Raw genomic sequence first — 26,775 nt, 5'->3', positions numbered from 1 at the left:
AAAATGTCCATCAAAGATTTCAAGAGCCTAAGTCGATGAAATGCAAAGATCAATAAATTTACATACATGTGAAACTGGAACCACAAAGTTGACATAACCACACAAATTTTGCTTGATAAATAATTGTAATATTTAAATTTAAACATTCACATAAAATATTGTCATACAGAACACTATATTGTTTAAGGGCTAATTTGGCCTTTGAATTTGAAACATCACCAAAAGCACCCTTGATATCCTTTTAGTCCTTAGAGATAAACACTATATGTACTAAATGCATTGCTGTTATTCCTGTCATTTTGGTAATGTTGTGATTTAACAGATGACAAGACATCAGACATGACATGACTGTGACAGAATTGTTAACAAGAAAATAAAGAATAGATTATTATAACTTTAAAATTGAAGTAATGTATCCTTGTTGAAATTGGTTTGTACATTCACGACAATTTAAACCAAATTAGAAAAATAGATGGTAAAAGCCCTGGTACTGCTATGACAAAATATAATTTTTGTCATAGCAGCCTCCAATGTCATGCATTGGGGGCAATTTGGGGCTTAGGATCTTGCCCAAGGCGATAATTGAAACACCAACCATTCGATCAGTAGATAACACATTCTACCTCCTGAACCACAGCCTCCACAAAGATATGTAACATGTAAAAATAGTTTTTTATATATACCTTTTTATGTTTGTTTGTTTGTTTGTTTGTTTGTTTGTTTATTTGCTTTGGCTGAGTCAGAGCTGTGCAACAGCATGGCCAATAGCCTATTAAATATAGAATTACCAGCTGTGCATATAATGTAAATACTAGACATATGATTATACCTTAGGTCTTTGTAACAGTAATTTTCACAAAGGCCTAAAATGTGTGGTTCCTAATCTATGTGTGAAAAAAGAAAACATTGTAAGTGAATATCACAGCTAAACAGAGCTAACAGTCACATACTGACAGACAGCTAGCTAACAGCAGAGTTGCTGAATGGCAGTGTATTTCATTGACTGGTTACAGATTTATGCTGCACACTGTTTAACATTTAAGGTATTGTAACTGCCATTAAACAAGTTTGCACTGTGGGACTGAACTGCATCTAGATTCTAAGTGTATTTAAAATGCTGCAATTAAAACAATTTAGTGTTATCCATTCCAGCTAAATCAGCCCTGATCCCTTTTCAAAGACTATTCCAATACAACTATTATAAAATTATACACAATGTTAATAGTCTACACTCACAGTAAACCTACAGAAAGTAAAGTCATTTTTTTGAGTCAGTGTTATAAGCAATAGTGACATTTATTGAATCATAGGAATCAAAACTATTTGACATAATAATCAAAATTGAAAGCAAAACTAATAATTAAAAAAAAAACCCTATAAACTAACTGAAAGGCTCTTTTTTCTATTTAAAGTCAGCATGATATAAAATTCCCCTTGCAGTCAGTCAATTCTTCAAGCTTGGGTCCTTTAACACAGGCCTTGGAGCTTGAGGGACCTGTGAAGTATCTTAGCTGTTCCTGGGACTACACGTTTCTGGACATAGATCTCTGATGTTGTTCCTGGGATCTGTTGGAGCCACTCACCTAGCTTAGGAGTCACTGCACCTAGTGCTCTGATTACAACTGGGACCACTGTTACCTTCACCCTCCACATCTTCTCGAGCTTTTCTCTGAGCCCTTGGTACTTCTAAAGCTTCTCGTGTTCCTTCTTCCTGATGTTGCTGTCATTCGGTATTGCTACATCTATCACTATGGCCGTCTCTCTCCACTTGTCCACCACTACTATGTTTCGTTGGTTAGCTATCAGCAATTGGTCTGTCTGTTTCTGGAAGTCCCACGGAATCTTGGCTTAGTCATTCTCCCACTTTGACCTCAGAACTTCCAGGCCATACTCGCCACAGATGTTTCTGTATGCTATGCCGGCCACTTGGTTATGGCGTTCCATGTATGCTCTGCCTGCTAGCATCTTGCACCATGATGTTATGTTGTCTCAAGGGCATCTTTACACAGCCTGCACCTGGGGTCTTGCCTGGTGTGATAGACCCCAGCCTCTATGGATCTTGTACTCAGAGCTTGTTCTTGTGCTGCCATGGTTAGTGCCTCTGTGCTGTCTTTCAGTCCAGCTTTGTCCAGCCACTAGTAGGATTTCTGATTGTCAGTCACTTCCTCTATAAGCTGTGTGCAGGGGCTTGTCCTTCCATGATGGTTCCTCCTCTTGCTCCTCTGCTTTCTTGGGTTTCTGCTGCCTGAGGTATTCACTAAGCACACAGTCAGTTCATGTTTGTTGTCTCATCCTGGACAGTGGTTCTGACACTCACCAGTCCTCTGCATTCTTTCGCTTAGCGTACAGTCTCAGGGTGCTCCCTCCATGTATGGTCAGGCGCGTCCTTGTATTGATGTCAGTGGCTTCTGTTTCCTGCTTTCGACATCTTATTATCGTAGTGGGGTAGCTGATCACTGGCAGGGTGTAAGTGTTGATTTCCCAGATCTTGCTCTTTCTATTTAGCTGACTCCTCAGGACTTGCCTTACCCTCTGCAGGTATTTACCCGTCTCAGTTGAAGGTATACCCAATCTGGTACTAGGGTAATGATAATGTTAATTCTTAAGTGTATTCTTTAGAATCATAATCAGAATACTTTATTAAACCCGGAGGAAATTATGGGGTCACAGTTGCTCCAAGACAGTAAGAACATTAATCTACTATAGTTAACCCTTTAAGACCTACCATAGAACCAAGTCCGCCAGAGCTTACTTTATATTTTTGCATGCTGTAGTGCCATTTTTGGGAGCATTTCAAGTTGCTATACATCAATACAACTGTTATAGCCCAAATTTTAATAAAAGTTATGCATTAAATCCATAGTAACCACGTAAATTGCAAAAAGTGCAATAAACTAGAGAAAAATTGAAAATTGTTTTTGTTTTTTTTTTCATATATGTCTAATTAGAGAAATTTAAGAGGCTTATCCCTCAAAAGTTTAAATACAAAAAAGTTGCAAAAAATAGTTTACAACAACAGGAAATTAATTTTGAGTGTCTTCATAGTTTTATTTTTGAGATACACCAATTTTTATATACTGCAGAAAAAACTAAAAACAATCCTATAATGCAAATTTGCAAAGAAAACAGCATGTGCATCAAAACAAACTATTTAAAGCAGTGCAATCTGAGTTCTAAGCATCCTAGAAACTATTCAGAAAAGCATAAAATCAAACATGACTTATAAAAACACCAGTATAGGCTTTTAAGGCCTACAAGTAAAAAACTACATTTTCCGCGAAAATGACATCACTTCCGGTTTCGGGGAAGTCATGGTGGACATGCAATCGTTTGCACTAACGTCTATTTCAATGTAGGAAGTGTTAGGAACAGCTGATCAGATTGGCAAAGTGTGTTTCTGGAATATTATGTTTTTGTTGCTGCAAGTGCTTTTTATGCAATTTTTGCAAAGCTATATGTGGAAGGAAACCATGACCTAGCACAAGCTGATGGCATGAGATGTAAGTACAACTCCTCCGGTTTCATATGCAAAATAAATTATTGCGCTAGCTTACGTTGTTCTGGTTCTACAGGGATTTAAAAATCCGACCCACTCCGACTGGCTTTAAAGGGTTAATTTAAAAATATAATACATTACAAAGTTACCAAAATATAACAAAATAGTCCAATAAATACAAATGCCTCTAATTATAAATATCCCAGTATGTTACACAAAACTGAATATATATAGTTGACAATGAGGCATACCATATTGACTTTGTAATTTTCTCTCTAGAGGATGTGATATTAACCCTTTACAGTCGATCGGAGCGGGCACGCTCTGTTTTGCGTAACTATTTTTAAATCCCGGTAGCACTGCAACCACGTAAGCTAGCGCCAAAATCTTTTTTGCATATGAAACCGGAGGAGTTGTACTTACATCTTATGCCATCAGCTTGTCCTAGGTCACGGTTTCCTTCCACATAAAGCTTTGCAAAAACTGCATAAAAAGCGCTTGCAGGAACAAAAACATAATATTCCAGAAACACGCTTTACCGATCCAATCAGCTGGTCATAACACTTCCTACGTTGGAATAGACGTCAGTGCGAACTTTTGCATTTCCGCCATTACCTGCCCGAAACCGGAAGTGGCGTCATTTTCGCGGAAATGTAGTCTTTTTTACTATCAGGGCCTCAAGGCCTATACTCGTCTTTTTAAAAGTTATCTTTGACTTTATGACTTTCTGTGTCGTTTCTGGGATGCTTAGGACTCATATTGCACTGCTGGAAATAGTTTATTTTGATGCATATGCTGCTTTTTTGCAAATTTGCAGTATAATATTTATTTTCGTTTTTCCTGCAGTGTATAAAAATTGGTGTATTTCAAAAATAAAACTATGAAGACACTTAAAATAAATTTCCTGTGGTGGGAAACTATTTTGTGCAACTTTTTTGTATTTACAGTTTTGAGGGATAAGCCTCTTAAATTTCTCTAACTACAAACATATGTTAAAAAAGCAAAAACGATTTTAAATTTTTTTGTAGTTTATTGCACTTTTTTGCAATTTATGTAATTACTATGCACTTAATGAATACATATTATTAAAATCTGGGCTATAATGGTTGTATTGATGTATAGCAACTTGAAATGCTCCCAAAAATGGCTCCACAGCATGTAAAAATATGATATAAGCTCTGGCGGACTTGGTTCTATGGTAGGTCTTAAAGGGTTAAGTCATTTTTCTTGTAAATACAATGACTGTGTGTAGAGCTTAGCACTATCAAATGACCTATGCACAGTACAGTGCCTGAACACATCCTGTGTAGAGAGAGGACTGAAGCTGCTTCTGCTGATCTGCAGATCCTTCAGCGTCCCAGCTTCTGTTTTCTGCCTTGGGCCAACTGCTGTTGTGATTTGGTGCAAGAAAAATCTAATTGAAAAAAAAACTAACATAGTCTTAGTTGAGTGGCATGTCACATCCAGGTATTTTATGAACCTAGTAATTTAAAATAAACTAGAAATCACATCCTAAAATTTTAGACCCCCATATTTTGCATTAATCTGTTTATTTGTGTGTGTCTGTGTGTGGGTATGTATTTATGTATTACCACCCTGCGGTGATGCATTTCAGGGTGATTTATTTATTTGCTCCTTAAATTGTCAAACAAGGTCAAGCGCCCAAGTGACATTTTATCAAGACTTCTTTAGCCATTGTTTACACCCTAGCCAGACATGCACACAGATAGACACACAGGCCCACAGTCACACAGCCTTTTTATCTCCCAAACATTTACAAAGCTGTCGGTGCCCCCCTGCCAGCCAAAACTCAGCATGTCCTCCTTATAAAGTCAATGAATTTCATGCAACAGCCGTTGTGACATCTGACTATCAGTTAGAAGGGCTGTACAGTCCCATACTAATAAACCATAATCATCTCCCTGAAAAACACTCACAGCGAGACACTGAAATCCCTGCGTATGTATGCCAAACCATTTCCACATTCCAATTTCAGAAATACTCTTGTCTCTGCATTTCAAACACCGCCCAAGAATACACCTGCACAGATGCACACAGATATTGCCAATACTATGAAAGCAAGTACATGCTCAAAATGCACATATATAGACAGAGGCCCCTCCGAGTGCACACAAATTTTGTTCAGAAGTAAACACTGTTGATCAGTTTCATTCTCCTGGGTGGCTCATTGCAGCTAAGTCTCTTCCTCTGTGGGGTCTCCAACTGTGACTGAAGCAGAACTAATGCAGTTAGCCACAGAAGTCTGGCAGACGAAGTCATGAACATTGTGCTGTACCTGTGTGTGCCCACCCCACACACATACTTGCACATCCCTTCATTTTCCCTGGCACTAATGGATAAGCATGCCTGGAAATGGCAACAGGACTCTACATTGAAAAGGACATGATATTTTTTTTTCCCTGTGATATGTGTGGGCAATTTTGACTGCGTGAGTCCAGCTGGAATATTTTCTCTGATTTCAAGCTTGTATGGAAATGTATGTATGCTGCTGATTGGTGTGGGCAGTGATAAACACAGCTACACTAATGGGGTAAAAGTAAAAATAATAAAATGGAGTGTGCAGCATTTGGGAAAAGGTTATGTTTTGCCCTAAGGTCAGAAGGATGACACTTTAACTAATTAGAGGGGCACTTGGGTCAACAACAAAAGTACTTTCAAGGTACTTAACCTGACCATACCAGGTGCCCCCTTTGCCACCAGCTATTATATTAAGGCAAAAATGGAGCGCAAAAATATCACATCAGTGCACACACATACCTGATAAATGAATGTTTAAGAAAACAATTTGGCAAAATGGTGACAATCGTCCATCCCCCGTGCATACCACTGCTGGAGGCACAGTCACAGTTAGAATAATCACCTCTTGAAAGGGTACTTCAGTAATTTAGTGTTGAAAATTTACAAAGTTGTGGGAATTGGTTGAACAGGTTTAAAATCAATGGTAAAGTCAATCAGTTAACGATTTTCTGCCTTTTTGTCTCTCAGATGGGTCAAAGATTAAAAGGCATTAGATCCTTCATGTCCAAAAAATACAAATTATGCTATATAATAATTCTTTATAAATACAAATATGTTAAAATACAAGCAATGCGATGCAGGTGTCCCTGGTCAAATTGACTTTAGATGCATTTTGCAACTGTTTTCACAGGAGTATATCACAAGGGGAGTAAGTTGACCTTTGTATGTAAAATAAACATAAATAAAAGCAGACAGACAAATAAAAAACAAATAATTTTCAAAACCCCATGTTTTGGTCTACAGAGAACTGCATGAAAACAAAACCACAAGAGGAGACAGTTTCCACAAATATTACAGAGCTCAAGAGATAATAAAACCAATAACAGGACTAGGAAATGGGGGGTTGGAGCGTGCCAGAGCAACCCAAGAACAAACTTAGATAATAAAGGAGCAGTTTACCAAGAAGAGTTTTATGTTTATGCTTTATTTAATTAGGTTTTCATACTATGTATACATATTTTAAGCAAAAAATTTTTCTGTCCTTAACATGAACTCTACTTAATTTAGGAACGCTTCTGATTTAAGATCCGTCTAAAAATTCAGAAATACAACTCTTTGTCTAATACTTTGTGAAATTAGTGAAAAAACATGAATATTAATATAAAATATTAAAAATATTGTCCCATATTATATCCTTCTTTTTTACCTTGGGAACTAGTAACAAACAGCCGAATATTTCTTAGTATTTTTCATCCCAGACTACATTGAGAACATTGTCAGGTCTGAACAGAAAACTGTATGTATCTCAGCCTGTGATGGATTTCCGGAAAGGTACTTGAGTTTAAAAATGGAATGAAAAACCCAAGTCTCTGAAATGGAGTCATTGTTTTGTAGTACCTGTGAGAGGCACAGAACTCAGTGCAAAAGTGACTCTGAAACATGGTTAGTTTGAAGGGCTGATATTGATGATGGTGGTGGTGGGAAAAGAGAAGGGGAAGGGCAGGGTGTCAGTGAACTAGCTCCAAATAAATGGATTTCAAGCATAAAAACACATTTCTTTTTTAACAAGCTTTATAGCTGTGGTTAAATACAATCATCTAAAAATGCTAGTGACCCTGTAATGCTTTGATGTGGAGACTGACTGATGTTTCTGTGTAATGTCCACCATCTTAGTTTAACCTAAGATTTGCTAATCATCTCTAAACTTAGACTACTGATTATACTAAAGAGAATACCAGTAGTTTTGCAAGTCATAAACTGCAGTATTTAAAAAAAAGTTTAAAAAAGATGATTAAAGGCCTACATGATAACTTTCTAATTTTAAATTATGAAATTCGTTAGAATTTTAAATTTGTGGACCTTGACCATCATTTCATATTAAAGCAGACATTTCTGACAGACTGACGGACATAATAAAGGGTGTCACTTCAATGTGATTCTATACACACAGCATATATATATATATATATATATATATATATATGTGTGTGTGTGTGTGTGTGTGTGTGTGTGTGTGTGTGTGTGTGTTTGTGTGTGTTTTTTTTTTTAAATTTGGTGTTTGTGCTTGTATTTTGTTGGGGGTTTTTTTTGTATTTTAACTTATTAGAATCTATTTTAATCTATTGTTTTATTGATGTCTTTTTCTCTTTGTAAAGTGACCTTGGGTTTTAGAAAGGCACACTCAAATAAAATGTATTGTTGTTGTTATTATTATTATATAATTCCCCTCTTGCCTCTACGGGTGGTCTATCCTTCCAGCTTGGGTCCTCTAACAGAGGCCTGGAAGTTTGAGGGTCCTGCGAAGTATCTTAGCTGTTCCTAGGACTGCACTTTTCTGGACATAGATCTCTGATATTGTTCCTGGGATCTGTTGGAGCCACTCGCCTAGTTTAGGAGCCACTGCACCGACTAGAACTGGGACCACTGTTACCTTCACCCTCCACATCTTCTCGAGCTCTTCTCTGAGCCCTTTGTACTTCTTCAGCTTCACGTGTTCATTCTTCCCGATGTTGCTGTTATTCTGTATCGCTACATCTATCACTATGGCCGTCTTCCTCTGCTTGTCTACCACCACTATGTCCGGTTGGTTATCCACCATCATTTTGCTCATCTGTATCTGGAAGTCCCACAGGACTGTGTAGCTCGGCCAATCTCCACCACTCTAAGGGGCATCTCCCAATATACATTATTTATTTATTTATTTTTGCAATGTGTGGAAACTCAACAAGATCATCCATATGCCTGTCTGATGTGACAACAGGTACCAATCATCTCACTTTATATGCCTTGAATACAATTTTTTACTTGCAGTTTGACTTTGTGCTTGGGACACAAGCATATATCACTGTTGTGCTTATAGAGCATGGTGAAAAATCACTTGAGAAGAGAATTTAATTAATGACTTGTGCTACTTGAGACCAAATGAGTGTTTCCCTAATCTATTAGCGTGCATGATAAATATACCTGTCTGAGTACTGCTGAAGACATGTCATATTAAATATCATTTAATGGTGTTTTTGCTTTAGAAAAAACAGGCTCTGGTGACAGCAAGAGAAACATATTGGTGTGCTCACTGTTTTGTTTTTTCATGCTCACTAATCTGATACACTACGATTGTTGTCTGTGATACCTTTGAGTCACTTGGTCAGTAGCTGGTAGGCAGGTCTGGTAATGCACAGACATAAAAATCTACACATGTCTTTATCAGATGTGCTTTATTATTGCACTAGGCTCTTATTTCAACGCCAATCACTGCAAAAGCAAACCAAGAACCTGGCAAAATAACTATATATTTTCTAGGCTTCGGTTTCAAAGAATCAATATGTGAATTCAAAATGCACTTCTTGCAAGAGTTTGCTTCATCATAAAGAAAACAATGTGCCAATAACAATATCTGCCTACTGTTGTTTGCGATCGCTTGTCTCTTCGAACAAAGAAGCTTTTGGCCAAATGCAGAGAACAAAAACACGCAAATTATAGTACATCAATGTGCTGCCTGGAGGGATCCATAACAGAAGAGCAATACAGAGAAAACCAATAGCCTGATTTTGAAAAGCTAGATTGCCTCTATCCAGATAGATTATGGTGCTACCAATCTAAGAATAGAGCATTTTATTCGAGTGTCTATCATTAGGTTGGCACACAGAAGAATGGTCACCATAAGCTACCCTCACAGGAATCTGCCATTACTGCTATTACCAAGATGGATCAATGTCATTGTCCTTTAATGGACAGGTGACCCATGTCACATTTGTGCGAATATTTTTTTTCCTGTAGTTCCAAAGAATGTGAAATTTATCAACACTCATTCTGACCCCATGATTATCAGAAGTTTCAAAGCAATTCACAAAACTCCATATAACACAAGCATTCTTTCTCTTAAATTAATTAACTTAAATTAGATGTCAAAATGGTTAATTATTATGATGAATGCTTTATTGCAATAATAGTGAGAGGAATTAGAACAATGTTAAATCGGGGTGCACACACTCAATGCTGAGTTGTCAGAGAGAGTAATGGGTATAATTCATTTAATGGGAACAAAAATACCCACAGATTTTAATAGCAAGGACAGAGTACGTGTATGTGAGAGAGAGAGAGAGAGAGAGAGAGAGAGAAAGGAGGGGAGGAAGAGAGACAGAGGAGAAATAATGAATGCATCCGAAAATGCAACTCATCTCCCTTTGTCGTATAGAGCTAAATGAGCAGAGGCTGTAGAGAGAGTCTCTCAGCTCAGCTGTATTTGCCTTGCTTAACACAGAAGCACACTTTGAATAGAAATGAAGATAAAGCCCTCTCATAGCAGTGCTATAAATTGATAATAAATTATGCGAATGCTTTGACAACAGTCACAATATTAAGAGGTAATGACTGAGCTTTTCTTACATCAAGCACAGCTTGAGTTTCATATTTGTTATAGCCACTTCAAAGTCTCAGATGTTTCTGCAACTTAGTTCCAGACCTCTTTTTATGGATCCAGTTTTATCTCAGGGAAAAGATCTAATTAGGAAGTAAAAAGATTTCCAAATAGACAATGGAATATTTCAGCTGTCAGTCTCTATTCTTAAGTTGCCACTAATAGATATGAAAGGGCTTATTAAAATGATCCTCATCTACAAACTACAAATTATCTATCTTAACAAATGCATCTTAAACTGTTGTATGTTGATATGAGGCAATAAGACACAGCCTCTTTAAATATGTATCAAATGTGTCTTAATTCAATTTATTTGAATTCAGTTCAGCTCAAGTTAGTACACCCCATCAATCCATTTATCCATCCATCCAAATTTTTAACCAGCAAATGCATGCAACAGATCTCTACATTAATCAGCACGTATGTATGTATAGTACACAAAAGGAAAAATACTGTTAATCAAACATTTTAAACAATAGAAGTCACTAAGCTCAAACGATATATTTTAAATTGGTAAAATTATATTAATCTCAGGTTGTACCCTGCTTAATGTGTACTTTATTAATCCCATAAGAAATTGCTCTGCATTTAACCCATTCACTCAGTGAAGCAGTGGGCAGCTACCAATCCAGCGCCTGGGGAGCAGTGTGTAGAGACCTTGCTCAGGCTACCTCAGGGTAGCCGTTCAGTGGATTTGAACCCCCGTACACTCTACCTACTGAGCTATCCCTGCCCCTATTTTTACATTATGACTAATTCCTTGAATGCCTATAGAATTCTAATAATTTTTCTGTACTTTTTGTCAACTGGTTATTAAAAAAATCTGTTAGGATGCTAACAGCTAAACTAAGTAGTAAACATCCAACTTACTAAACATTGGTGCAATCCGGTTGTTCAGTCTGACGTCACTAGCCGTGTCTGGGTCTAAACTCCGCTGCAGGTCCATATATCAAACGATCACTATGGGATTACTGAGAGTTGAAAAACTGTCTAAAGTCTTTCATCTTTAATAAAATGATCAGCGTTCTGCTCTACCAGGTGTAACAATTGAGTTTAACATCCAGGCATCCATGAAAACGGAATTTATGACATTTAACGGAGTTAGAAGTTAGCAGGGAGTTAGCTCGCTAGCTTCTATCTAAATACAATATAGCATGTCCTGACTGTGGGGTTTTGGAAACAAATTAAAACGTACAGCTCTGCTATCACTTCCAGCATAAATGAAGACAGAAAACTAAACAGCAGTGACGTTTGTAGGGTTACTGAAGTTGGGCTAGCTGGTATATAATGATGTGCTACGTGACCGCTAGCGACACAGCTATGTTAGCATAATATAAACAAGCTAACTTTTTTTCCACTCGATAAAAGTTAATGTGAGTGTTCTCGGTGGTCAGGAACAAATGTAATCGCATGGCAGGATGCTGTAAAAGGACCAAACTTCAGCCAGGAGAACAACTGAGATAATCCATCCACAATACGAGGTTAGTCATTCATATACTGCTGCATGGGCTGGGCTGTAGTTACATCGTAAGGTTTTAAAAACTGAGCTTAAATAAATGATTAGCGGTAATAAAAGCCGAGGGAGGTCAACAGTGATCACTGACTGTTTTAGGAGCTTTTTGAGATCAAATAGAAGAAAATACATAACATTAAACATGTTAACAACACAAAAGCCATATTAAACGCAGACTACTTTAGACCCGGAAGTAGGATTCGTCGCGTCATCACTGAACAACCGGATAGCATTGTCCCTGAGATAATGTCACACGGTAACAATAACATTTATCTGAGTAAAACGATCTCACAGAGATTGTGTCTCCATGACTTTAGTGTCTTAGTGGCAGGTACAGTCACTGTACCAGCACAGTGCAGAGAGAAAAAAATTAAATTAAAATAAAACAAGCAGATAGCTTACCCCATTTTGTACTCGACATGGCTGTAATAGATTAACTGTTAAAAAGGGAACATTTGTTTCCAGCTGTGTTTTGATTTTTTTTAACAACACAAAGCTGTGTTCAGGTTGTAATTTGCAAAGAAATATATTTAATTTAATATATCTAATACTATTATACCGTACAAATGTGACTTCCTATCGATTTATATTTATTTTATTGCATGCTTTGTGGTTTTGAAATATTTTCCTGAAATGTACATTTCTCCAACATGTACTGTTATATCATAAAACACATAAAACATGACATTCCATGAAATTTGTGTGTGATGTTTCATAAAACCTTTTTTCCCTACATTCTCTTACATAGATCTCCTAGGTTTAAGCTTTTGTGCTGTTTCATTAAACAGCATACGAATTTGTACTGTTCTTAGTAGATTTTACTAGTCACTGCTAAGTGTTTTGGGGGTTTGGGGGTAACACTTATTTCTTCTGCTTTATAAATCTGATATAAACCTGATACCTCATAAGACTTTGTTGTTACACTTTCTCTTACCGTACATTACCAAATCTCCATTTGCACTATTTGCCTATTTGCACTACTCTGCCTGGTTTACACTCAATGTCACTTACCCATTATATTGTATATTATATAGCTTTCTTGTTATATGTAAAATTGTATTTATTTAAATTTTTACTTTTTAATTATTTTACTTGCATTTTTTAATCACTTTTATATTTAAATATATTTAAATGTTCATTTGCTATTTATCTAGGGAGTGAAGAGTAACGCAATTTCTATTCTCCGTATGTCCTGTACATGTGGCAGAATCGACAAATAAAGTTGACTTTGACTTTGACTTTGACTTGATATAAACTTACAAAACAAAGCAAAAACATTTTTTTCACTTATTTAGTCTGGACTATATTCCATATTCCAGAACTGTTCTTCCATCGAAGACTGTTAATCTCAAACGCCTTTAAATTACTAGAAATACGGCAGCTGGAAATTCTCTGGACAATTACCTACTCTTGCACAAGGAAGATGTCAGGGCAAACTTTTCACCCCAAACCGATCCTGATGCAACTGATGTAACTTGTGGTAATTCTGACAAAATCTAATTTCCTCCAGTTCCCTCTGGAGCTTCAAAAATGCTTTCTATAGCTATTCTCACACATGCAGTAGTATGCAGACCTGAGAAGAATGCTCCCAAATGTGATAGTAACTGTTACCATAGTAATAGTAATTGTAACTATTGCAGTGTCAACAAGATAATGAAACCATTTCTTAGTTTGATCACTACCATCATTTAATAGATATTTTACCAGCTTGTTTGACTGTGTTGTTGTTTAACATTACCCTTAGAATTTTAACCACTGAATCACCTAATGTCTTATCATTTAATCTGCCACTGCACTTTCATCATCTTCATGTTGAAACACTCCTTAAAGTCTTGGCCTTGAGATGACTGACAACACCATGAAGTACTTTGGTTTGATTGTAGCATACAGTGTATGTATTAACTACATTAACTGTGTTAGGGATCATCTATGCTTATTCTAATTCATTTATTAGCAAGCAGAGAATATTTAGTGTCAATGAGCTCCTGTGATAGTGTGAATGGTTGTCTGTCCTTGTGTGTTAGCCCAGCGACAGACTGGCGACCTGTCCAGGGTGTACCCCGCCTCTCGCCCCATGACAGCTGGGATTGGCTGCAGCACCCCCGCGACCCTGAAAAGGATAAGCGGTAGCGAATGGATGGATGGATGGAGCTCCTGTGATCAAAAGTGTTTTGAGGATTCTCTGTACTGAAGAACAACATTCTGAATGTGGAAGTATATGTAACCCACATTAATTGTAGTTGTTCTGCGGTATGATACATGATGAATTTTCTTTAATTAAAATATACATGTAATTGTACACTGATCCTCAGGTTGCATTTTAGTCTATCCCATCTATTATACAGAAAGCAGATTAAAAGTTTAATTAACTAAACTGTAATCAATTCATTAGTTACATTTAAAATAGACTGCAATTAACTGATCCTGTTACTTAATACAGTTAACTCTTTAAAACCCACCCAATTACAGACATGCATTCTTATCAACAGTATTTTATCTTAAGAGCCACATTAACACAACATTAAACTAAAATGCTTGATTCATCCGATTTGTCTAATCCAAGTTATTTGAGGATACAAAAGTTTGTCAGGCATTAAAATCTTTTGCAAGACAAAGTACCCGGCACAAAGTGTTGAGTACAAATGCATGCTATGCAGTGTTTGTGTGCATGTCTGAGTTGTGTTCTTTGTATTGTGAGACGTGCACTGAAGTGTAAGGGGTGTGATGAACTTAGGATCATCTCTTTCTCAGGTCATCTCCGCACAGTCTTTGTGCTTGGACTTCCTGACCTGACTTGTCCTCCTTTATTTGTCCAAATAGGGTTTAAGCTGTCTGGACTCACCATATGTTGGCTAACAACATTCCTGCCATGAATGACCCATTAACCCCTGCCTCAAAATCCTCATACATTTAAACATTGGATTGTAGTACATGATGTGTGTCTGTGTGATTTCTATAATGTAGACCTCAGTCACTGAACAGCAAATGTAAGTAAAAATTCTAGATGACAACGTACACAGCAATTTGAAACAGATTTATTTACAGTACTGAGATCAAAAGCTCACATCTTCCTGTGAATCTATAGAAAAAAGTTTAAAATTTCTAACACCAGACAAATGATTGAAACCTCTCACCAAGTAGCCAGGGTGCTGGTAAACAAAGAGCCCTCTACTTAAAATAAAAAAAAGAGAAACAAGGAATGGTAGACAAACTCAAATCTAGCAGCAATTTAAGAACAGCACAGAGCTATTTAGTGATAATATAGTGAGTTAATTGATAATACCAAGAACACAGTGCATTTCACTTGTTGTCAAGGTGTGTCAAGATATAGCACTAACAAAGCCTTGGTAAAATATTTTTGTCAAAATTTTAGAAAGATCTGCAAGAAATTCTGGAAAATATACTGGCAGTGCCCTCACTTAATGACCACACCAGAGGAGGGCATTCAATCATTTCTCATCTAATTGCTTCATAAAAAAATCAGTCAGGACTTTTTGCTGAAAGTATAACTGTCTGAAAATTACAATTGTCATAGTTCCCATATGTTTAATAATATAACTTATTATAGTATAAGCTTTGATAAAACTCAGATGAGGACTTTTGAATTATTGTTGAATTATATTTAGTTGTAAATGCAATACACAAATTGTTCCAGTAACCTTAAACTCAACAGGAGGGATGAATATCATTCTTGTTGTTACAAAGTCCTATTATTTTAACTTATTGGATTAATGGTGAAAAAAAAATATTTTATTGTTGCCCTTGAAAAAAATTTAAAAGTCATCCTAAAAACTGAAAATTCCTCCAAAATCACAATACGTAAGAGGAAAAATATTAATTTTCCTTATTTATTTTTAAGTTGAAGTTGAGGTCAAAACAGAAATGAAGAAAAAAACAGAAAATGGTTTTAGCTTCTTTTTTCTCTTTCTTTCTTTTTTCAGTGCAAATAGTGTAGAAATACAACATGTTGCATAAGGGATAAGTGGAAATAAATTAAAAATGTAAAACAATTTCCTAGATGGAAGATGGAAAAATATCAGTGTCACTTCTTTGTTTACATATTTTAGGAGGGTACTATATTTTTGATGCAAATCATAAACCCTAGTTTTGGAAACAAAGTCCCTACACTAGGAAATACTATAATGTTTAACTCATTCACTGCCATTGACGTCTATAGCCGTCAATTGCAGTGAATGAGTCAATGGGTTTAACTCATTCACTGCCAATGGCTGGCAGTGAATGAGTTAATATTATTTTCATTTAGCAGTGCTTATTATTATTATTATTGTGATAATTCATTCCTTACTGAATGTGTTTTCAATAATTTTATGACATTTTAAAATACTCCTTAACCTGAAAAAACACATTTTGGTGTTACCCTGTTAACAATTGTCATGATGGCCTCTTTGTACACTCACAGTTTGTAGTGAACTGGTAATGGCTATGTAGTGGGCTGATAACATCAAAACGAGCTGCACCCAAATGCAGTGCAGGGTTTTGGTGAAACTAAATAGTTTGCACCAAATGGATTCAACACGAATGTCTGCAATAAACCTGCAACTTGGGGGTGTATTCTGGGTGAACTATCATTGACATTGAAATAAAACAAAAAAAATAAGAGAACTGAAGATGCTAAAATAAAGCTCTTGACACAGTGACAGCGAACTAGTTGTTTAACACTACCATTCAAAGGGAAAAAAATGTGTTATACCTTCTCATACAGCTGTACTGTAAATGTGAATGTATAATCCTCTAAGTGGGATGAACAGACGGTTCTGTTTATGTTCCAACAATAGCATACCTCAGCGTATCTGAGGCTCCTGCGAAAGAACATCTCTCAAAGTAGTCTTTTGAAGTTGTGATCAAGATGCAAGATTGCATGTCTGCGTGTCTGTCTATGAGTGTGTCTGATTTGGGTTACGTCTTCTCATCTGGTCTTGGCATTATAGAGTCAAGCTTGTTTTCTTTTTTCTCCTCCTTTGCCTCGCAAGTTGCTCCCACCATCTGGCACCAGGCTTTGAAAACCAGGCCAAGTCTCTCCCACCAGAACGGCATGAAAATATACCCACATATACCCAGCCATCCTGTCATTCTCTCTCAAGTCAACCGCAGACTATGAGCAAAGATAACATGTTTTGTGGGCTAAATGGAATACAAAGGAATTTCATTTGGTTAGGGGAGAGATTCTGAGATTGTAAGTATACTTGAAAATGGATTACGGCAAATTGTTCTGTGGTAGCTTTCAATCCAGAACCAAGAATTCAAAGACTGCTTGGAGTCTATTTTTGTTTTTTTTTTAAATCAAGGTCAGAGCTTTACAATCAGCTGATAGTTGCAATAATTTGACTTAGGCAGACTGCAAAAAGAGACAGAGGGACTGAAGGAGAGAACTGGTTCAAAAACCCAGTGACTTGTTTGTGTAGTTAACTTTCTGCTCCCGTCAGCGTGGAGGAACTCCATTGACTCCCTTCTGCCGGAGCCCAGGATCATTTGCATAACCTATTCCCCTCCCTTACTGCCAGTTGCCTTAGCCTTTCCCTCAGCCTCTGTTTACTCTGTGCGACCGAGGCCATGTTGGATCACTCCACTGCTGTGCTGTGTCGATTCCCTGGTCCGTGGCTGGGCTTTAATTGCCTTGGTTTTATGCTGGGTCAGGCTGTCTGTGATACACACTCTTTAGCAGGCCTCATTGTGACAATGACCTTTAAATTACTCCCTCTCTCTCTCTCTCTCTCCCACACACACACACGCGCACACACACACATGCGTGCACACACATGCTGTGCTTGCATTCTTGAGTTTCTTTGGCTTTTTTCTTCTCTATTTACTGGGAACTTGCATCTTTATTTTTAAGAGTGACTCATAAGTAGGAGCTTCATATGTACATGTATTGTCATCAGCAGCACTGGTGGACTATAGCAGGATGACGAAGGTTAAGACTACGTTGCAGTTCATAACATTCCATGAATTTTGTGTGTGATGTTACAGAGCACACTAACAATCTGGTGATATCACTGGTGATAAGTTTCTGCCTATAGCAAGAAGCAAGGTGTAATTTTCCCCACTATTGATGATCCACTGTGGATTTGTCCCTTAAAAGTTGATATATTATCCTCAACTTTTGAGCATAGAGGTTGCACATAATCATTTTCTTCATTCCACGTGGATGTATTCTCTTTTACCATTCAGTTTATCTGGAAATATTAAAACATATTGGGGGAGGAAGTTGGTCAGTGACATGGAAACCCTGGCAATGCAATCATGGCTACTTAGCTTTTAGAAATGAAAAACCTGCAATTGCCTAGTCATGAAAAATGTATACTATAGACATCAAACCCACCTTCTGTACAAGATTGGCTCTAATGGTACTTCAACAAATACAGAAATATGCCACAAATAATGTGCAGTTATTTGATGTGGCGATAAGCAATGAGCAAGCATGTCTTATGCTGCATGTGTACTCCCAGTAATGTGTGCATCTCTCGGTGTGAAACAAGTTGGTAATGAGGTCTGGGAAAACATGAATAACTTTTGGTAAAGTCTGAATTGTGGAAATGACATCTTCTGACAGTTATGTAGCACTGGCACAGGTAGAATCTTGACTGAATGCCACCCAGTTTAGTGGAGCAGCCAGCATCAAAGATCAAAGAGACAGACATCAAAAAACTGGAAGACTCAAGGATGGTGTGTTTCTGAAGTACCACCGCGTTCCTTTTCATTGTCTTCAATGCATCACCGTGCCCACTTATGTACTTTTATCACTCTTGACTAACTCCACAGAAGAGGTAAAATGAGGATGCCAGAACTACTTTCTGCATGAACTCTAAAAAGAGAAGAAGAAAAATAAATAATACAATAAGGATAAGAAATAGGCAAGATGTGAGCTGAGTGGTTGGAATGGGCTAAGATGTTCTTGTTGGCTTTTGTAAATCATTACTCTGTGGAGAAAAAAAATTTAATGACCTCTTGTGAATGTTAGATGACAAGTTTTGACACTGCACCTATGTCTGAAAAAAGTAATCCTGTTACTTTACTGATTACTTATTTTCAAAAGTAATTAGTTACTTAGTTACTTTTTAAAACATGATTTATCCCCTAAATAGGTAATAAAGCAATAGATCTTTTAGCCCAATTCTACTTTTTCTGCATAATCCATCATATAAAATGTAATCAAATAAAAAAGTCTCTTTTAAAACTTGTTTTATTAGTTTTAATCTTTTAACTTTATGCATCAGGCAAACATTAAATTATATGCAACATTATATAGTTACAAGTAACGCGTTACTGTCCATCTCTGGTGACGAGAGATGGGAGAACTCTAGTGATCATCATAATCTAAACAAACATGATTGGCTGGGAAACATAATTTTTGAAAGGATGCATATTTGTATATTTTTTATGATTGAATGGGATAGCAAAACTGCCCTCCAACATTGTACAATGTAATATTTTTGGCATTGGTCATAATTCAGAATACAAGTTCTTCACTAAAAACTAATGATATACTGATTGTATGTGATTATGTTAATTAGATATTTGCCGTGTGACCATTATGTCCATCAAAAGTCTAATGTAAAATAGAAAACCAAACTTTTTTCAAAGCTAGCTACTGTAACTGATTACGTTTGCTGGCCTCAGTTTTAGCACACAGCAAATGATTAGGTTATTGTTCTTAATATCTAACTAAAAAAAACAAACAATCCAAACAAAATCACACTTTTCAAAATGCTGCCCAGTTGCTAACAAATAAGTCAAACTTGTTACTAAAGGATGCTGAACTCCACCAAAGCAGATGATGTAGTTCTATCAGTGTCTTTAGGGGATGACCTCACATTCAAGTTGTAGGAACAGAACAGAATACACTTTTATATCCCCAACTGAGTATATTCAAAGTATGGATAAAACTTGTTCTGGCCTCCAAGTCCAAGTTACCAACAATATAACCATATTGAAGCCGCCACATACATACAAAGCAAAACATATCTAAATTTGTGAATAACACTTACATCAAAATCAAACATCATAAAAGAACAGTACACAAATTAACACAGAATACCTCTGCCTTGTTATAACACACAGTGTTTGTAAGGTGATTAAGGACTATGATAAACTTTCTGACTGTCTGCACCACTTCTAGCAACCTCAACAATCTTAAAATGCAGTTTTTGTGAGCTGATGACTCACCACAAGTGTTTGTGATTGTCTGGAGATGAATATATGTTACCATGGGTATCTGGGGTGATGCCACAAGCTACTGTAACTCTTGTCCCTAGGGGTGTACTACAAAACATGACTTGTTGATCTGTTGTTCTTAAACTTAATGTCACAAAGGTAGCTCTCTTTCACCCTATATAATCATGACAACCAATGGTAATTAATGGTAACACATTAAATAAACAGCAGGGTTAGAGTGTAGAGTTTTGGTCACATTTCACTCATTTTTGTTTTTTTCTTGCTAAAAGTGTGGACTAGATTACATTTATTGCCAAAATATTCAGCTGATTAATTAGTTTGACTTTGATCTGGCATCAGACTAAAATAACTTTAATGTCTCCCTCAGACTATGAAACAACGAGAATGATATATATTAAGTAAGCTTTAATGTTTAAATACACCAAGTTTAAAGTTTCAAAGCTCAAATGTTTAACTGTCACATTAGAACAACAGTAGCTACAAGCTACAAAATATATTAATTCATGAATTTACAAAATTAATTATTTTCTTCCAGCTTTGCTGTTTTGTCTTATTTGCAACAACAGTGTTCCATTGTGTTGTTGCATTTTTATGTTCACAATTTGCCCATTTTATGCTGTAGGTGAGAGAGAGGCCCTTTATGTGCCTGCACACATAAGACCGGCTTAACAGAGAAAGTTGATAACCACCATTGTGATTCTTGTTATTGCTGACTGCGCTTTTAGATTTTGTTGAGCCAGCTTACGCCAAGAATGGTTGGTTTCACAGAACACACTTCTGATGAAAATCTACTTGAAATTGGCTACTTGAAAGTATAGTGCAGAAACAATACCCAGTTATTCACGTTAATCTACAGACTTGACAATTTTTAAATCACAGCTTCAATAATTGCGTTAAGTTTATAATATGCCTTATAAAGGGAAATTAATTGGTGAAATGTCACAATGACATTTTAGGTGTGTTGATGTGTTCATAATGTTAACTTATGTTCTCAATAACATCACAGAAAATGTTCCATCTTAAAAAATGTTGTTAGCTGTTATCCTATATGTTAACCAGTGAAGATGAGAGACATTACATGATGTTTTGAAATTTTGAAACCACTAAACAGTAAAAGTTACTAAAAAATAACATTGGCTTCCATTATTTCTCCTTCATTCACACAAAGTGCCTATTTCATCTTTCAGAACACTGTTGAATGTAACTGTCCATTTCTCATTATAAATGTTTAAAAAAGTATAATCAATGGAATGTTATCACTTTTGATCCAATGCCTGTTTTAATTTCAAATTAAAATCTCTCTGTCAATGGAATTTCAGTGGACACAAACTATTTATTTCTTAACATTGCTTCCATTGTAAAACATTTGCATAGCATCTTACATGTTACTCAAATGTGTTTTTACAGATTTTGTAAAACAGTGCATAAAAATATCTTTGGGTATATCTTGATCCCAACTGGTTACTAATTCATGTAACTCTACCACCAACCCAGACAATTGATGTGTGTGTGTGAAAGAAACGGAGAATAAGCTGAGGGAATGAGTCAGTCTAATATGTGATTATGCACTCAGAAATAGATGACTAATGTACGTAAACTTGCCACATTGCATTGCCTTATGAAGGAGACACAACTCCAGTTGTTCACCTGTCCTCCATACTTTATCATTCCATGTCATGACATCCCCTCTAAACAGCTGCTGCAGGTTGTAGCATCACCTTCAAGCAGCCATGGCATCACCACCAACAGCTATAGCAATACCCCCAAAGCCCGTGGCATTACCTCCAAACAGAAGTCACCTCCATGGCAGGATATGGCACTACTCCCAAATGCCACAGGATCACCCCCAAGTTCTATGGAATCACCCTCAAAAGTTGTGCCTTACTCAAAAAAACTATGACATTACTTCCAAATGCAGCATCATCCCTAGATGCTATGGTATCTCCTCCAAATGCCACAGCATCATACACAGATTTTATGGCATTACCTCCAAATCCCATGGCATTACCCAATTTGCACCTGCATTACCTCCAAAAAGAGACCACTGCCACAGCAGGTCATGACACCATCCCTATATGACTTGACATGAACCCCAAATGGCATCAACCTCAAAAACTGTGGTAGTTAGTGGCTTCTGAGGTTGCCACCAGGGCTTCCACAGTGATGTGCCACAATCTGAGCTTGCCCTTTTAATTGAATAGAGTGTGACTGACTTGTGATATGATAGTCTGGCATTTTCACCACATTCATTATACAGTGTTAAACCTAGGTCCCTAATTGTCTCAGCCGTTAAGTGTCCAGTTTTAAAACACTGGGAAATACTGAAACACTTGAAACACTGTTTCAAAACAGTTTCTTCACTGGGACATTTTAGCTAGAGACTTCATGAAGTCCCACAAATGTTTGGAGTTGGATTTATAAAACTGTTCCTTTAAAATATGTTCATATTATATAGATTATAAATGCTACCTCTCTGTACTGAATGCAAGGAAGGTTTCTTCCTGTGAAAAGGGAGTTTTTCCTTGCCACTGTCGCCAAAGTGTTTGCTCATAGGGGGTCATATGATTGTTTGGTTTTTCTCTGTATGTATTATTGCAGGGTCTACCTTACAATATAAAGTGCCTTGAGGCGACTGTTGTTGTGATTTGGTGCTGTATAAATAAAATTGAATTGAATTATATGATCATGATTTTAATTTTTGTTTTGATTTTTTAAAATTAGTACCACCAAGTGTGTGGCCATAGCTCTGAGCTGGAAATTGCTGGAGTGCCTACTGTGGAACATTTTGCTGCCCCAAGTGGAGGAGTTTGGTATCTCTAGGTCTTGTCCATGAGTAATGGGAGAGAGGAGAGTAAGCCCGATAGATGAAACGACAGGGGTGAGGATGCTATACTAATCTGTTGTGGTGAAGCAAGAGCTGAACATGAAGCTGTTAGTTCACATTTGCACCATCACCTATGGCCTCTTTGGGTAAGTGACTGAAAGAATGAGCTTGAGATTTAGAATAGAGCAGCTACTCCCCCAGTTGAGGTGGCTGGGATATTTAATTAGGATGCATCCTAGACACCTCCTAGGTGAGGTGTTTCAGGTATGTCATACTGTGAGGAGGCTCCAAGACAGACCCAGGACACAATGAAGAGATTATATCTCTTGGGCTGGCTTAGTAAAACCCAGTTGTCCCCTGGGATGAACCAGAGGACGTGGCTGGTCTTCTGGATGGATGGATGGATGAATGGCTCTTGGAAGACTTCTGCCTCTCCAACACCACTTGAAGAGAGTCCAGCTTTGTCCCAGCAATGGATGAGTTTATTGAGTCTGTTGGGATTTGTGAACCTCAACCTGTGGCTCCAGCATGCATCACTGTGTGGCACTGCCCACAACACACTCATAGAAAATCCTGAGCCTTGTCCATCTCAGAAAATAGAGATAGCTTTCGTCGTTCCTCTATGGTGCAGTGGTGTTTTTAACCCCGTCCAGTTTATTGTCATGGATGGATGATTATTTCAAAAATACTATTACAGTTTTTGCTCGTTGCTTGAACACTATAAACCCATGCTTAGACTAAAGTAACACAACTTGAAGCTTTTGTTACCATACCTCAAACACCATACCCATACCTTAAACAAAAGTGCTGCTTTGCACTCTGGTTGCAATTATGCAACACACTTACTCCTTTATGCAACACACATGGTCCTGCATAGTACACTCTATTTTATACATAAGACACTTCGTTCAAAAATGAAATTTCAGGATGCCATTTGGAAAACACATGTATCCAAAATACAAAACACATTGGGTAATTGCAACCACTCAAATATACACCTGAAGGCACTTACTTGCAAAACTGAACACCAATTAGCCAACCACAAAAAGCCCTCAGTTTAGCCATTTCAAGAACTTTGCAAGCATGGATGGAGGGAGAGCAAGAGGAAGAGGAGGAGGAGGTCAAAGAGGCCATGCACGGACCCATATTTCTGATGATATAAGAGCAACTTTGGTGGACCATGTCATCAACCACGGCCTGACTATGAGGGAAGCTGGGCAGAGAGTCCACCCACATCTAAGCCGCTTCACAGTGGCATCTGTAATAAGAAAATTCCGACTAGAAAACAGGTCTGTCTTCATCTCACTGTCTTCTACTCTACTCAGATGGTTTTTATAGTACTGTTCTACAGTTACCATATCAAGTGTACAGGGTATTGCAGGGTGCTAATGCTCCTTTTGCAGCCAAAGTGGTAGTTTCTGTGAAACATACCATGATTACTTATATTGAAGTACAGTGTTGTACAGTGGATGATACAGTATATACAGTAAAGTACTGTAAGAAAAATAAGCAAACCGATGACAATATGTGGTTGTATTTCTCTAGAATGACTCGAAGACCTTCTGGGGGAGGACGCCAACGCCTGCTCACACAACGGCAGGAACTTGCCGTTGTGGACCTAGTGAGGGCAGACAATGCTATCCGTCTCCACCAGCTACGAAAGCAAATACTTGCAGACAGGCAAGTGTTCAACAACATAAACCATGTGAGCATCACCACCATCAGACGCATCTTGGGAAAACACAGCATCACCATGAAGCAGCTCTACAGAGTCCCATTTGAGAGGAACAGTGACAGGGTCAAAGGACTTCGAGCTGAATATGTACCATATCAGTACCACATGAATACATTCTGAGAGCTACACAGGTACCCGTGTGATGGGGTGAGGGTTCTGTATGTGTAGCACTGTAGTACAGTAATATGTTCTCTTTTTTTTTTTTTTTACAGAGAATCTTGGCCATGGATGGAGCTGCACAGCCTCATGAATTCATTTTCATTGATGAAGCTGGATTCGACCTGTGCAAAACAAGACGACGGGGTCGTAATGTAATTGGCCAAAGGGCAATTGTGCACGTTCCAGGGCAGCGCAGGGGAAATATCACATTGTGTGCCGCCATAAGCCTTCGAGGGCTTCTGCATCATCATGCAAAACTAGGTCCATACAATAGGCAACATATACTCACATTTCTAGATGCTCTCCATGATATAGTTGTACAGAACAGACCAGATCAGCCCAGGTTTGTGGTGATATGGGATAATGTCAGTTTCCATCGGGCTGCTCTGGTCCTGGTTCTCCAACCACAGTCAACTTGAAGTGGTATGCTTGCCCCCTTACTCACCATTTTTAAACCCTATAGAGGAATTTTTTTCGGCTTGGAGATGGCGTGTATATGACCGCCAACTACATGCCTGCATGCCTCTTCTGCAGGCAATGGAACAGGCCTGCGGCGACATTCAGGTGACAGCAATCCATGGATGGTTTTGACATGGAAGAGGATATTTTCCCCGGTGCCTAGCAGGAGGAGACATTGCTTGCGATGTTGATGAGGTCCTGTGGCCAGACCCCAACAGACGGCGGGATCCATGAGCCCACGTATGCACAATTGTCATGATTTTTTGTTTACAGTATAGTGTTTTTTCTATTACTGTATTATGGGTTTTTTGTTTTTGTTTTTTATTTTTGCTTTATCTGAATTCATGGTACTGCAATGTACAGTGCTGCAATGTACAATATTGAGTAGGCCTATTTGCTTTTTTGGTTGTTTGCAAATGTGTCTCGTGAAAATATGCCTTCTGAATGAACAATGGAAATCAAAGACTGCAGTGCTTTATATAAAGTAGACTAGTGTGTTCCCCCTGCTCTGTAAGTGTTTGCATATGATGCAAGTATGTGTCATTTTGTCAACAGAGTTACATTTTGACAAAGGAATGTCAGGTTTTGATAGCAGAGTTTAGGTTTTGAGAGTAGAGTTTCAATTTGGTGCAGATGTGAATGGTATATTTCCCAGTGTTGTGTCATGTTTACTTGTGTTTAGGGTTTTGGCACAATGAGCAAAGTTTTGCAAAATGTGTTCAGGCAACGGGCAAAAACTGTAATTGAAATGCTTTGGATAGTTCATGAAATACATTATCAAACTAATTTTGTTTCTGACTTTTGCAGTTGGCATCTTATGAATTTAGCCCCAGAAACAAACATTGCTCCAGTCACAGTCAAGTATAACTAGTAGAGGCAGTACTAGACTGTAGTTATACTTACTACAGTCAAATGACTAACATTTTGCATGTCATACGAGATAAGAAAAGAGTGCTGGAAATTCAAAAGGACTTTAGTTCAGTTTCTTAGATTTGTGTTTACTTTAGCCAGTATTATATTCAGAAGACAAAAAATGAGCTAACATCCCCATGTTGGCACTTCAATATAGCCCTATTTCATATTGATTTTTCCTTTAATATGAGATGTAGGATAAGCATAAGAAAGCAGGTAATAGCATGAGACGCAACAGCATGTTGGCACAGGTGGTCTATAACTGCTGTGTAAATGGATTGGGCAGTCATCTTATCAAGCTCTATAATGAAGTGGAGAAAAATATGATTCACACTGTGAAAAATAAATGTGTTTCCTTTACAAAAGATAGTGAAATGAAAATATGGGTAAATAGATGTAAGAGGACGTAGCATGTATCTGTTTACTGCTCAAGTGGAGTCAGTTTATTTTAGAGACAGATAAAGTAGAAAGGGGCATGAATAATGGATGAGGCAGGGATGGGAGAATGGATAGATGCAGGGTAGAAGAAAAGATTAATGAATTTCCACTGTATATCAAATTAAAGTAAAAGCAGAGATGGGATAGTTTT

Source organism: Aulonocara stuartgranti (assembly GCF_965226115.1).
Source record: "Aulonocara stuartgranti genome assembly, chromosome: 6".
Classification (NCBI taxonomy): domain Eukaryota; kingdom Metazoa; phylum Chordata; class Actinopteri; order Cichliformes; family Cichlidae; genus Aulonocara; species Aulonocara stuartgranti.
This window is presented reverse-complemented; position numbering follows the sequence as displayed.